Consider the following 15,429-nt stretch of genomic DNA (forward strand, 5'->3'; position numbering starts at 1 on the left):
TGATTGACTTAACAGGTCCAAAAACAATTTAAATAACCAATAAAAATATAATTTGATTCGAAATAAATACTCAAAATCACATATTTTTTACAAATATTAAGATGAAAATATATAAAATCAATTCGGGTCAATCCGAGTTAATTTGATAATCCGCATGCCAGGTCATGAGACTATGATAATCTCATAAAAAAATTAAAATAAATCATGAAACATATTTTTCAATAAACTCAATATTGAAGAATGAGATTAAAAAAAATCAATTTAAAAAGGACAAAAAAATAACTCAAGTAAACTCAGGTTAACCTGACAAACCTGTGATCTAAATCATGAAACCGAGATAACTCAATAAAAAAGAAATTGAAATAAATTATGAAGTATAATTCTCAATCAACTCAGTGTTGATATATTTAATTGAAAAAAATCAATTAAAAAAAACAAAAAAAAACATGAGTCAACCTGGGTTAATCCGCTAAACTCGTGACCCGAGTCATAAGACAAGGATAACCTCATAGAAAGCAAACTAAAACAAATCACAAACCCTAATTCCCAATCAAACCAATGTTGAAGGATAAAATTGAGAAAAAAAAAGTCAATTAGAAAAAGGGAAAAAAAAACTCTACCTAATTGAGTTAATTCGTCAAATTCGTAGTCCAGATCATAAGATCAGGATAACCTGATAAAAATTAAATTGAAAAATATTATGAAGTTTAATTTCCAATGAACCTAATATTGAAGGATGAAATTGAGATTAAAAAATTAATTAAAAAAACACAAAAAAATAGCTTGAGTAAACCCAAGTTAACCAGCCAAATTTGTGATCCAAGTCATGAGATCAATATAATCTCATAAAAAACAAACTAAAACAAATCACGAGGTATAATTCTCAATCAACTCAATGTTAAATGATGAAACTAAAAAAAAAAGGTCAATTAGAAAAAGAAAAAAAACTCGAGTCAACTGAGTTAACCCGTTAAACTTGCGATTCATGTAACGAGATTGAGATAACCTTATGAAATGTAAATTAAAATTATAGATTTCAATCTCTAATACACCTAATATTAAAGAATGTAATTGAGATTGAAAGAAAAACCATAAATTATAAAAAAAAAAAACAAAAAAAATATTTCAATGAACAATATTTCATGAGGAGAGGTAATATATAAAACCCTTTTTTTTAATTTTTTTTTTGTTAATAATCAAAGCAGCTTTAATATCAGTAGCTACCATTACATGCTGACCTTGTTAGCTAGGATTGCCAAATGGCTTAAATAATTGTGTTGTTGGGCAAGCTAATCTTCCATGGGAGTAGAATTAGTGGAGATTCTCCAAAGGCTTTCATGTATTTTGCTCTCATACCGAGAGAGAGGGAGGGGGAGAGAGGGGGAGATTTACTAAATTTTTCCGGAAGCGGAAAGAAGGTATCTCTGAGTAATAGCGTGGCCATATTTTAGCAGGACATGATCCATCATAATTTAGTTTGAGATCCTTTGTCTCCAGGAATCTAGTCATGTGCCCGACTTCTGTCTTAGGAGGCAGCTTCGATAGCTTTTTTAGTATTTTATGCAAAGAACAAGCTGTTATAATAACAGGGACATTAAAGCTTCTGATTCATAGGGTTAGGGTGGCAACCTACGTGTCCCAATTCAGTGTCAAACTCTTAATTAATTTCCTTAGCTAACAAATTAAGTTGTCATGTTAGTCTTAAAAGACAAAACATGCAGTTGAAAGAATATTAAGATAACTTCCTCAACTTTTATTTAATATAAAGAAATGCAACTAACTAACTAACTACTTTCTAAGAAGTAGAACTACGTGCTGCAATTTATTTTCATCAGAATAGCATAGCAATTAATTATGCCTTGAAAAATAGCTCAACTACTGGTTTCAGTACATCAACCACTTTTATTCCTAACACTCCCCCTTAAACTAGATGTCTTCAAACACTGGTTTTGTTATTTCTGAACTTCCTTCATGGAGTATACCCCGAGCACAATTCTTGGTTTCTTGAACACTACATGTACAGGTTTAAGAGACTTATTCATGATATCTGCAATTTGATCTTCATTTTTGCAATAGACCAGGTTAATTACTTCATCCTTGCATAGATTATGTTAAAATATAATAATGTATATTTAGGTTAATTACTTCATCCTTGTAGAGATTATGCTAAAATATAATAATATATATTTATGTGCTTGCTTCTATCATGAAAAACTGAGTTTTTCTTTGCAAGTTTTATGGTCATAATAATAGTAGTTGGAACTTCTCTGGTCATACAATAGTACCTCAAGTAATTTTCTTGATTAAATTGTTATTTGCACTTGATCTCTTTGATGAAAACACAATTATAGGAAAGAAAAAACTAATATGCAAATAGCATCACCCTTTTAAAAATTTGCTTCCACTTCTTAATTTGCTCTAAATTTGTTACTGACTTGTTAATTCACAACACAATGACAATTGCGTTTATAATTAATGAAAATTTGAAATCAATCGATCTCTAAAACAATTAGAATAATTTTATGGTGATGAGTGAGTAACTAGAAAGCATACTTTTAGTCATTTTATGGAATTTATTTAAAGAAATAGACAAATCCAAGTAAAAAAATAAGGATTTTAACCATCTAGGTGGTGGCCCAGTGGTAAGAGCTTGGGATCAAGAGGTTTACTCCCTCTGTGGTCTCATGTTCAAACCCTGTGGTTGCTCATATGATGGCCACTGGAGGCTTACATGGTCGTTAACTTTAGGGCCCGTGGGATTAGTCGAGGTGCGCGCAAATTGGCCCGGACACCCACGTTAAACTAAAAAAAAAAATAGGGATTTTAGATGAAAATATTCTTATTATTTTTGGTAAATTATAAATTTATTCTCTTTCCAACTTGTTATATTTTATATAACTAATTACTTCCTCGACTCCATACTATTTTCTGAAAATAAATAATTTAAAATAATATATATTTTTTAATTATAAGGTATATGGCATGTCACACGTGACATGACGTGGTTCTCTAATCTTCAGCTCAATCAATGGCAACCTAATGGTTCATAAAAGGACCAAATTATTAGGGAAAAAAATTGATTGAGGGGAGCATGATTTTAGTGGAACACGAAACCCTCTGGTCATTGTCACTGTATACCAGTCATGCATGCTTGCCAGATAATCTTCATGTACATAACATTTAAGGCTTGATGAAAAATGCATGCACGAGAATCTGGTTATCAAAAGAGTGGATGGAAGGCAACTGGCACTACAAAAACGAAACTGGTCACGGAGCCGACATATGAACATAAAACTGCTATGCCATTATTAGCAAAAGACCAAAACAATCAAAGCTAAAGAACTGGCAATTCAGCCGACATAACAATTTGCTTCTATTTATTTATTTATTTAATATTTATAAGTCATGGGATATATATCCATGGATCACGGCAAAATTTAATAATCCCTCAATGGTTTGAAACTAGGATTATTATCTCCTATCATGGCAATTTTTATTACATAAGAATTAATGGATTATTATTTATTTAATCCTTAGTCAATATTTTTCATAGGTTATTTCTTATTATTGTCTTACATTATTCTTTTTCTCTTTTGGACAAACATTGATCATATATATTAAAGAAGACAATACTTATTAAAAATATTTATAAGAGTTTTTTCATGTATGTATTGTTAATTTATATCCATGTCACATATAATTGAAAAGAATTAATTAAAATAAGAATTCTTCATAACAAGTTTTAAGTGAAATTTTTTTAATAACTATTATTCTAAAATTTAGTGCATGTGTGAAACGTGTTTCAAGAATAATAAACAAAAGAACAAGAAAATAAAAGGTTAGAATTGAACATACACCACAAGTTTTAAGTATTCTGAATACAACACTCAAACTTAACTATTTAATTTAATATAACCTTGATATAAATAAAGGTTCCTTCAATCCAATTGAAACGACTCGAGTTTAAATTAAAAAAAAATCAGTTTTTTTTAAATTAATTTCTTTAAATATGTGTAGATTTGCAAGATATAATGTTCTATCTAGCTATAAAATAAAATAGATATTGACATTTTGCTTATACACTTATTTTATTAAAGAAAAGCAAGTGATAAAAATATTAATTAAAATTTTCAGAATCTTGAATGGCGATTTAATACAGAAAATTGTTAAATTAATAAAACCGGACCCATAAATAATAAGTAATGGGAGCCATGCAAATGGAGTTCGAGGGAGGTCCCATGGCAGAACGTGGCCGACATCACTGGAACATTACCGAACTTGAAGCTTTAACACTTTTACATCACGTGGCAAACATTGGCGAAATTTATTACAATTAAAGTACACGTGAATCCTGACGTGATATTGGTCATACATGACCACATCAGCTTTCCAGAATTATCATTATTGGGGGTAAATTATAAATTAGTCTCTCTAGTTTCTCAAAACAAATTAAATAGCCTTTCTAGTTTTAAAAATTAATTGATTAGTCTTAATTTGTTTTTTAAGTCTATTTGCATTTTCACCCTTTTCATTTCTTTCCAATTTGTTTTTTATTTTAATAAATAGAAAAAATAAGTAGATAATACAAAATGATGAAAAAACAAGACATTTTCTTAAACAAACAAAGTAATATTATACTAAACGTAGTTAATACTATTCAAGTAGTTAATTAAATAGTTTATAAAACTAGAGGGACTATTAATCCATTTTTAAGAATCAAGGGGACCGATTTATAATTTACTCTAACTTTTGGTTTCAGACAATTTCAGTTAATTAATTATAACTAATTAGTCCCCATAGTCATCAACAAAGTAAATTAAATGGTCAGCATAGCATAAAGAAAAAAAGAGTCCTTTAATTAGTGTCGATTATTCTTAATTTAGCAGTATTTTGTTCCAAAAAATATCTTCTTTCCTCATTAATATTTTCATCCTATCTATTTCCTTCTTTATTTCATTAATAAAAAATCAAATAAATTATAAAACAATATGAAAATAAACACCTCAAATGTACCCTTAAACTATTATGGTAGTATCAATCTTGAACCTAAATTGTATTTATTTAATCAGTTTTACCATCATAGAATTTTGATTTATCAATTAAGAACTTTTTGTTAGGACACTTAATGAAAATTTTTATTTTTCTCACCAAATCACATCATTTCTTATATATAAAAAACTATAATTTAGATGAAAAGTCTTAAAAATATATGGAAGACTATAATTGAGAATTTTTAAAAGTTTGATGGTAAAATTGATAATAAAAATAATTTTGGTGGAAAATTGAGACTATCTATATAGGGGATATTTGTAAGGTTTGTCCATTATAAATAAACAAAAAGGATTAAGTTATAAATAAATAAAATCATTGAAATTAAATATACAGTTTCTAAAACATTGAGGACTAATTAATTAGATTTTCTAAACTCCATTTCGAACTCCTAAATTTTCATTTTCAAGGTCATCTAAACCTAGTTTGTCTGCCCTTAAAAAAATAATCGGATGCCATTTAGCGAAGTTTGTTGAGTTTTATTATAGACTTAGACAAGAGCTTGTACATTAATGGGATGTTATCTTAGTTTTTCAAAGATAATTAGAAACAGATTGACTAACAAATATACCTTAGAATGATTTATTTTTAATTAATTATAAACCTTAAAAATGTGAGTATTTATATGATTAAAGAATTATTAGAGGTGATTTTATAAACTCGATATTAATACTTGTATCATAACACAATATATGAATCTACTACTTAGAATAAAAAGAAAAATTTTTAATACTTATTTTGTAATTCATCAAATCCAATGCTTTATTTGGTTAGCTATTCAAAATAAACTCAGCATGAAGAGTTTCTTACTTCATCGCCGCTTGGTGCTAGAGGCTTAAGCGACTTGCAACCTTTGTGGAATAGGTATTGAGAACATTGACCACCTTCTCATTCATTGTGATTTTGCTTGGAATATTTGGATGAGAATTATATCTTGGTGGGGAACTAGTAAATGTTTTTCTAGGTGTTTGGATGATATGTTATATCAATGGTCTGCGCTGGTTATTGGAAATTTTTTAAAATAAGTTTAGAAACTTTTATCTTTCTGCCTAACCTGGAATATATAGCTAGATCAGAATAATATTATATTCCAAGAGGGTACTGCAGATCTTGGTTCTTGCTTTAACTTGATCTTTTACCGTCTTTTTTATTGACTGAAGTCCTATAATCACAAGTTCATATATTCAAGATCTCATCTTCTAATTAATACAAATGACATTAAATTTTGAACAAATCAATATAAGATCTATTGATGTTTTGATTTGTTTTGTCAGTTTTTTCTTTTTCATATCTCAATATAAGTTTCCTCGTCTTCTTTTTATGGCTACTATTTAAATAACCATGTTTCAATAAAATCAATGATTATATATAAAAAAAGAATTAGTCGATCTATGTTTGATGGCTAATATTGATATAACCAAAAAAGAAGTTTGCTTGATTGCCAGTAACTCAATTGACATTGATTATGTAAATGAACTTGATCCTAAAGTCACTTTTGATGAGTTGAAAAATATTTTTGAAGAATTGTATTATGATTTCAAGAAAACATGATAAGAAAAATATTTTTCTTTCAAAGAAACTTGATACTATTTCAAAACATCTTGATATGTTACAAAAAAATGCCTTATTAACAATGAATATTTGTTTTAAAAGACAACTAGATGCTTATAATTCATTTGTTTTCTATAAGAACTTAGTAAAATTCAAGTTGTTGATTCAAATTATTCTTTAACTAAATTCATGTAAGGAAAGGAGAGCTTAAATTCACTTTTAGGTAATCAAAGATGTGTATTTGAGAAGAATGGCTTGTGATATAATCCAATGAAAAATAAAGAATTTTACTCAAACACTTTTGTACTTATTTTTTTTGTTATAAATAAAAACAATGTTTTGCACATTATTTGTTTTGAACTAACACTGTACAAATGTAGTTAACAAGTTCTAACATCAAAGATTGAGAACATGTTTTTAGAATATATATATATATATATATATATATATATATATATATATATATATATTATACCCTTTATAAATACTAAAAAAAACTTCTACTCTTATTAGTTCATTATTCTTTTAGTTGCATTAAAATAACTCAATTAATGTAGTTTTTCTTGTGATGGACTATATTGTTTATACACAAAATAATCCATACACATGTCATTTGATTAAGAGTAATGATTGTTCATGCGGTATCATATAGCCCGCAAGCATGTAAAGTTTGTAAACAACTTCAAGTCAATTATATGGCCTAATCATCTTATTTAAAACAGCAGAACCTATACTTAGACAATTCAATAAATCACAGGCTGTCTTTAAGCAAGGAAATTTCAACTCTTTTATATTCTAGGAGCGTGTTATTGACCAACAAGTAAAGGAGAGGGTTGATAGGATTGAATTAGCCCAACATTTAGATAAGCTTAAGGTATTAATTATTTTCTCTTAGGATTTTGGAGATTTGTCTTGATTATGATGATGCTAAGTAGGATAATAATTTATTTATTTATTTAATTTAATTGTAATGTTCTTAGAAAATAAATTTTAGAATAAAATGATATTAAATATCATATTAAAAATAAGTTTACAATAAAACTTCCACCTATTTGTTCGGAAAAAGATAAAAAATAATAAAACTTCCACACATATCAGCATGATCAAAATAGAATACTACGTTTTGGATATTTAACAGTAGATCACTTGCTTACCTTCTAACGTACATATATTTATTCTTACTTTATTTTATTCTGCATAAATTATTTATCCTTCTATTTATTTTTTGTTAACCCGCATGCAACGTGGGGGTAATCAGGTATTATACAATAAAAATCAAGATTAAGAGCTTTCTCTCTTTTCTTTGATATTTTTTTTTCAGGAAAAAAAACCATCGTACGCTAAATATCTATTTGAAGATGAATTCTGTAAAGTTGATGATGTAAGTGTTTTGGTTTGGAAAAGGCTAGCGACACAGTTATATTACGAAGAAATCACCTTTTGAAAAGATAACTTCTGTTCCACCCAACTACGGCCATGTTTTTAATTTTTAGTGCATGACAATATTATAAGGTGTGGATCGATCAGAGGAAGACGTGGTGTTTTTGGTGGCACTGTTGCAAGTTGTCGACGATCCCAGTCGACAGACAACAATGGTACCATTGTTTTGGTGTTTTTTGTCATCAAGCACCAAAAGAAGACTATTTTTGTGGACACAATAATGTAGAATTCAGGGCCATCGTGCCTCCCGAAAATTTACATTTTCCCTAGAAGTAGAAGTTAATCATGCAACTGGGAATATAATATATGGGTGAAATAAAGGGAAATTATGTAATGCGATTGAAAATCTCAGAGTTATTAAATTTTCCATAAGGCTCTTCTATTTTTGTGTGATTTTCTGAAATTATTGATCAATCGGCTACCAAAAACCCAGTGAAATCTATTTTCGATTATACTTGGATCGTGGACCGAGTATTAATTCTGATTTATTACGTTATAGTTAGGAGATTCTTTCTTCGATAACTTCAATTAAATCTGTTTATGTTTTTTAACTGAAGTGTGTAAGCTGAACCTTTTTATTTATTTTTTCATAAAAAAGGAACTCATATATATAAGCCATTGTAGCTGTTAAATCGGTTAGTAAGTGTGAACCCACAATATATGTTGCTTGAAATTATTCCTTCGGCTGAAAATGTTTTGCAGAAGAACCATGTGCGTGGATCTGCATGTGCTGAGTTTGGAAAACATATTGGATTCTTTTGGTTTTTTTAAAAAAGCATCGCCCTTTTCGATCTCTTGGCTGACGAAAAGGATAGGTCATATATTTTCCATCAAAAGTCTATATATATATGTGATGGGTGCATGTGCTCAAGTCATGCAAGTAATCTCTACTTAATTGATGCATATATATAGTCTTCGCTTGATTTCAAGCAAGTTCAGTGGTCTATTTTCATCATTTGCTAGTTTTTCTTTTTGGGACCAGCTAAAAAGCAAGAAACCCTCATTTTCAAGGAGACACTCTCGCAGAAAGTTTTGTATTCAAAGTTCATTGTTAAGATAAGATAGAATGTATTTTTTTTTTCTATGAATAAATATATCACTATAGAAAACCAACATATATATCTAAAGCTATCGGCAACTTGTTAATTATCAAATAATAGATTGAATTATATATCAATAAAATGCATTTCCTTTCGAGAAAGGATGTGCCCAAAACTTATAAACTGCATGAACCGGCCTTGATTCCTATCTGATGTGAACATATATCGATGGAGATGAACCGGACACCAAATATCAACTCTCAATATTTCGAATTCTATAGGTTTGGTGCAGATCAAAGAATAAATCAAGTTAATTGTACCATCTTTCATGAGGGTATAAACAAACACAATTCAGAGCAAATGTTAATAATTGAATCGTATCCTTCAGACAGAAACCAAAAGACCACTGTATGAATTCATAAAATGTGCTTTTAAAAACATGTTATAAAATTTTAAATTTGTCACACCATTATAGTTCATGAATATCCGGCTATTGGATATTTTATCCAATTTCAAAACAAAGTAATTACTAATTTCAACATCTCTGTAATCTCTTATCTACAGCAAAAGGAGCACATAAGAGAAATCCTATTCATAGTACTACTAATAATAGCCGTCTCTAGAAAAATGGTGTAGGATTTTGTGGAAAGAGTGTTTAGTGTATGTTTGGTATTATGGTATAGAGTGTTTTTTAAAAGTAATTTTTAATTAAAAATATATTAAAATAATATTTTTTTTACATCACTACATTAAAATTATTATAAAAAATTAAATAATATAATCGATTGGATACTTTTTCTCGCTGCATGCAAATTGAAAAACACATCTCAATCAATTGCAAAAACTGGCACTTGGTCCATCTCCATTACTAAATTTTCTGAATTAATGCCCAAAACAAAGTCAACACCGCATGAACAATGAGACATTGACCATTTAGCCATTGTTTAAAAAAATTACAATTTAACAACAACCCACTACTTGGCGGTGCCATCATTTTACCATAATTATTAAACATAAATTGTCTGAAAAGTTAAACTGGTGCCTCGGTTAATCAAAGCATGGTTTGGGTTAATTTTTATTTTGCACTGTTTTTATGTAGACAAAGTCAAATATAATTATTATTTTTACCTAATAGGTTAACTGATTAGTACTTAAAAGTGTATTTTTATCAAGATTTTATATCATTATTTTACACTTGAAGTATCAATAACTCCTTAACTAGAGCATGTTTTATAATAACAAGTCTGATAATATAAGATACCTTTAATTTATAGTAAATGTTCATTTTAAATACAGGCCTATCACATAAATCAAAAGATTGATTGATGAGTTTAACTACTGAAATTGAGAAGACAAAGAGAGGGCTAAGCTTAGAAAAAAGATGCTTGTTGAGTCCAAACTGGAACACCATTCGGTTATTGGATCATAACTGGAGCTGTAAAACTTGGATTTAGGTCTGGTTTATATGTATGGAAAGCTAATACATAAGCCTAAAACTTTCATAGAGTCCAAGATTTAAAAGTGCTATTTTTGAGTTCAAATGGTAGCAATAACGGAGAAGTCGGAATCTGTCCTGCAGCCCAGACACTGTTCAGTGTTCAACCCATATCTCGAGTTCTAGAAGTCCAAATGCGCCGATTCTTATTTTGTTGGAAACCTGAGACAATTTCCCAAAACTTTCATGAAGACTATTTGTTCATATTCTGATGTTAGCAATGACGTTTTGTTCAGACAAGAAGATAAAGAATGTCACCAAGTCAAGATGTGGCCACCCACTCAATAATTAGTCATCAAATCAATAGTTCTGAATTTTGGACTATAAATGGAGGCATTTGTCATGCATTTAGGCATCTTGGTTTTCAAATCAAGATCATGCTCTTTATTTCTTTCTTTATATTTTTGTAATGTTTAAGTTTTATTTCATGTTATATTTTCCTTAATCTCTTGTTTACGCTTTTCATTTCCTTTACTATACTTATGTTCTTATATTGTTTATTTATATTTCTCTTCTTCATTATGTTTAGCTAAGTTTATTTTGTCAAGGTGAAAAGGTTACACTAATGGTGTAAGAATAAGTATAGTATAAACTCAACATAAACTTTAATGTTTGATACTAACATGTTTTGTATTTATTATCTTACTCACTCTTAATACCTTGCTTGTTAAATGATTAATCTAGATTTGTGTTGAACAACCCTTGGTACAACAAATACTTGGCACTTTCATAGCCCAACTATGGTATAACCGACACCTGTGCTATGAAAAGAACTTGATTTTTTGTTATCATCATGAATACCTGAAAATATTTACAAGTATTGGCATTACTCGAATAAGATAATTAATGTAATCATGTTAACAATTTATAATCCGATTGGAACCTCCTTTGTGTGTGGTTTTCAGTCAAATAATAAAAAGAGTTTATACTATAGTTGTTTGAAATACCATTAGTGGATCCTCTAACCTTGACAATTATTTTATCATTATTTAATCCTTACATCAATATCACATCTCAAAAGTTCTCTTCAACTCCTTTTCATTTATTGTTTATAATTTTATATAGTTCACTTCCCTGTGGTTCGACCCCGGTCTTGCCGGGTTATTTATTACTTCGATACTCCTACACTTGGGAGAAGACATCAACTCTTTGATCGTGTCAAGTTTTTGGCGCTGTTGCCGGGGAGATAAATTATTGTATAAATTATAATATTTATTTTATTTTCTCTTTTCACTTTTCATTTTATCTAACTTTTGTTTCTTTTGTTTTGTTTTGTTTCTTTTTTTTTCTTTTTTTTTATTCTCTTCCTACACGTGCATGAGAGTTTGGTCACGTATATTAAGTTGTAGACTTTGTAGGATATCCTCATCATTTTCAGAAAATATGGACGAAGAAGATAACCAGTCGCTTTATAATGAGAATAATAAGAATAATCGAGTTAGAATACTGAGAGATCACATGAATCCTACAAGAACAAGTGCACCCTCATGCATAGTTTTTCCTCCTGATGCATCTCATTTTAATTTTAAGTCAAGCATCATTCAACTTTTACCTTTTTTTCATGGCTCAGATCTAGAAAATCCATACTTGCATTTGAGAGAATTTGAAGAAGTTTGTAACACTTATAATGACTCAAATTGTAGCATGAACACCATTAGATTAAAGCTTTTTCCTTTTTCTTTAAAAGATAAAGCTAAAACATGGCTATAAAATTTGAGATCAGGATCCATTCGTACTTGTGATGAAATGAAACAACAATTTTTAAAAGAAATTTTTTCTGTATCACAAAACAAAGTCTTTCAAAAGGCATTGTATAAAACCAACATATATATCTAAAGATATCGGCAAATTGTTAATTGTCAAATAATAGACTGAATTATATATTAATAAAATGCATTTCCTTTAGAGAAAGGATGTGCCGAAAACTTATAAACTGCATGAACCGGTCTTGATTCCTACTGATGTGAACATATATCGACTGAGAGATGAACCGGACACCAAATATCAACTCTCAATATTTCGAATTCTATTAGGTTCGGTGCAGGTCAAAGAATAAATTAAATAAGTTAATTCTACCATCTTTCATGAGGGTATAAACAAACACAATTCAGAGAGAATGTTAATACTTGAATCGTATCCTTTAGACAGAAACCAAAATACCACTGTATGGATTCATAAAATGTGCTTTTAAAAACATGTTATGAACAGTTGACGTTTCAAAACTTTGTAATCTCTTATCATAGTACTAATAATAATAACCATCCCTAGAAAAAGATGTAGGTTTTTGTGGAAAGAGTGTTTAGTGTATATTTAGTACTATGGTATAAAGTATTTTTTAAAATTATTTTTCAATTAAAAATATATTAAAATAATTTTTTATTTTTAATATCAATATATTAAAATTATTAAAAAATATTTTAATAATATGATCGATTGAATACTTTTTTCACGCGATAAGCAATTTTGAAAAGCACATGTCAATCAATTGCAAAAACTGGCACTTGGTGCATGCATCTCCATTACTAAATTTTCTGAATTGATGCCTAAAACAAGTCAACACCGCATGAACAATGAGACATTGACCATTTAGCCATTGTTCGTAAAAATTACAATTTAACAACAACCAACTACTTGGCGGTGCCATCATTTTAGCATAATTATTAAACATAAATTGTCTGAAAAATTTAACTGGTGGCTCGGTGAATCAAAGCATGGTTTGGGTTAATTTTTATTTTGAACTGTTTTTACATTGACAAAGTCAAACATAATTATTTTTTAATATTACTTGTTAATCTTGTTGCATGTCACCCGCGCGACAATTCGGTGATTTTTTGTTATTTATTTGATTTGAAAGTTATCACCTAGTATTTTATTAAGGATACTAAGAAACTCAGATTTACTGGTTATTGTTAGAGATTCAAAGACAAGAAACTGGTTATGGCTAAAGAAGATATTAGCATCCTTAGCACACCATACATGTTGTAAGCTACTTTGCAATTTAATGTGATTAGAAAATTTAAAATATTAATCAAATTCTAAGGTTTTAATAAATCAATTATTAAATTCCAGAATATATATGTCGCACGTGTGCGGCGTCGCGGTGAAAACATCCCCCGCAAATATGGGGAGACAAGGAATTCTTGTCTTTTATTAATGGAAAAATGGAATGGGAGTCGCCACCTAGTATTTTGGTCACTAGGAACTCTAACTGGTCTCAGAGATCGGGTACGGGGACTGGTTGCGTAAAGGGAAGGTATTAGCACCCCAAAAACACCCTACCTAAGGTAAGCTGCTTTGTTTTATTGTCAGAGATCAAGATGGGTCAGGTTTTCTAGTTGTTGGTCCGTCTATGGTTTAAGAAAAGTCCTCCTCGGTAAGGAGATCCTTATCTTATCGGATAATTCTGATGACAAACCAAAGAATTTAATATCCAGAATACGTCTTACGTATAAGGTCGTAACCCAGATATTAAACAAAATAATTTTTTGTGAAATTTTTGAAATATTGGTCTAGTTCTCGTGACTTTAATAAACTGGTTATTAAAACCAAAATGCATGCTGATACACATTTTTGAAATTTTCTTTGTTATATGAAAATACAATATGAATTTTTTATATATATTTTGGAGAGACTTGGCCGTATGCATGAAAACAAAAGATTTTTTATTATTATTATTATTTATGTCTTGACGAAAACCAGGTATTTTAATACCGGATTTGTATCTTTACAGTATAAAAATACAAATCGGTATTGATTAAAATGCAATGAAAATTTGCGGAAAATCACAGATATTTTTTTAAATAATTTCTTTGAATATTTTTTTTCATTTTTTTTATTATTATTACTTTTTTTTCTGGGCCCAACCCGGCCCATGTGGCTGGGCTGGACCCCAGCCAACCTGCGTAGCTGGGCTGGATTTAGCCAGCCCAGCATGGTCACTGGCCCATGCCAGTGACCACCCTCAAAAAAGAATTCCCTTGTTGGGACTTAAAACCGGGTCTCTCGGATGAAAGCCGGGTAAGCTGACCATCTACACTGCAAGGCATATTTTTATCTAATGGCACCATAATATGTTTATGCTTGCATGAACGGGGCGAAGGTAATTAAATTACCTTCGCTCTGTTAATTGTCTTTGTTGTTGTGCGAGAACGAAAAAAAGAAAACAAAACAGAGTATTGCAACTGGCGATTTCTGGTGTCGGTTTCCTTATGTTTTCTTTCTGTATTTTACATACTAACATGCATCATCTCATTTTGCAGGGAAACGGAGAAGGGCATCGAACATACCTGGTTTTGAGAAGACGAAGACGATGGTGGTGCTGTATTCTCTGCTTCACCGGGTCCTCTGCTTCCGTTCGGTTTGCTTCTTCCTCTCCTTCCTCTTCTCTCCCTTATGCTTGCTCACTATTTCTCCACTCTCTCACTTTTCTTACGTTCTCATAAGCTGTCTCACTCCCTTTTTTTTTTACTGTAGCCTCTCTTCTCTCTCCCTTTTTCTCCTCTCGTCTTCCTCTGGCTTTTATAAGCCAAAGAATGGCCTGTGGTGCAACGTCCAACTTGGTAACGGCATGTAGAGGAATAGTAGCCGTGAAACATTCCCCATAACTGAAGCAATCTGCTATTTTTGTTGCTGAAATGGCTCCATTGATAGCGCTCATTCACTGTCGAAACCGTTGCGGATGAAGAAGGTGATCAACAGTTGTCAAGGAAATGACGTCGTTTGCTAATTCAAAATGCATATTTCTGAATTGGTCCTTGAATGTTTTTGTAATTTTGTAATCAAACCCCTCGGAAAAATTGTAATTAGACCCCTTAATTTTAACACCTTTTCTGATTTAGTCCTTGGTTTTGGATT

At 30.0% G+C, this 15,429-nt stretch overlaps 2 long non-coding RNA genes across 2 annotated transcripts; one reads left to right on the plus strand and one right to left on the minus strand.

Moving 5' to 3' along the window:
* Positions 1-9,157: 9,157 nt before the first annotated feature.
* On the minus strand, positions 9,158-15,136 carry LOC127905440 (uncharacterized). The gene is made up of 2 exons (XR_008059422.1): positions 14,862-15,136; positions 9,158-10,737 (listed from the first exon to the last, which is right to left on the minus strand). It is a non-coding gene; the product is annotated as an uncharacterized LOC127905440 (long non-coding RNA).
* Positions 14,648-15,429, plus strand: LOC112327847 (uncharacterized). The gene is made up of 3 exons (XR_008059421.1): positions 14,648-14,747; positions 14,835-14,932; positions 15,049-15,429. It is a non-coding gene; the product is annotated as an uncharacterized LOC112327847 (long non-coding RNA).

The sequence above is a fragment of the Populus trichocarpa genome, chromosome 6 (assembly GCF_000002775.5).
Source record: "Populus trichocarpa isolate Nisqually-1 chromosome 6, P.trichocarpa_v4.1, whole genome shotgun sequence".
Classification (NCBI taxonomy): Eukaryota; Viridiplantae; Streptophyta; class Magnoliopsida; order Malpighiales; family Salicaceae; genus Populus; species Populus trichocarpa.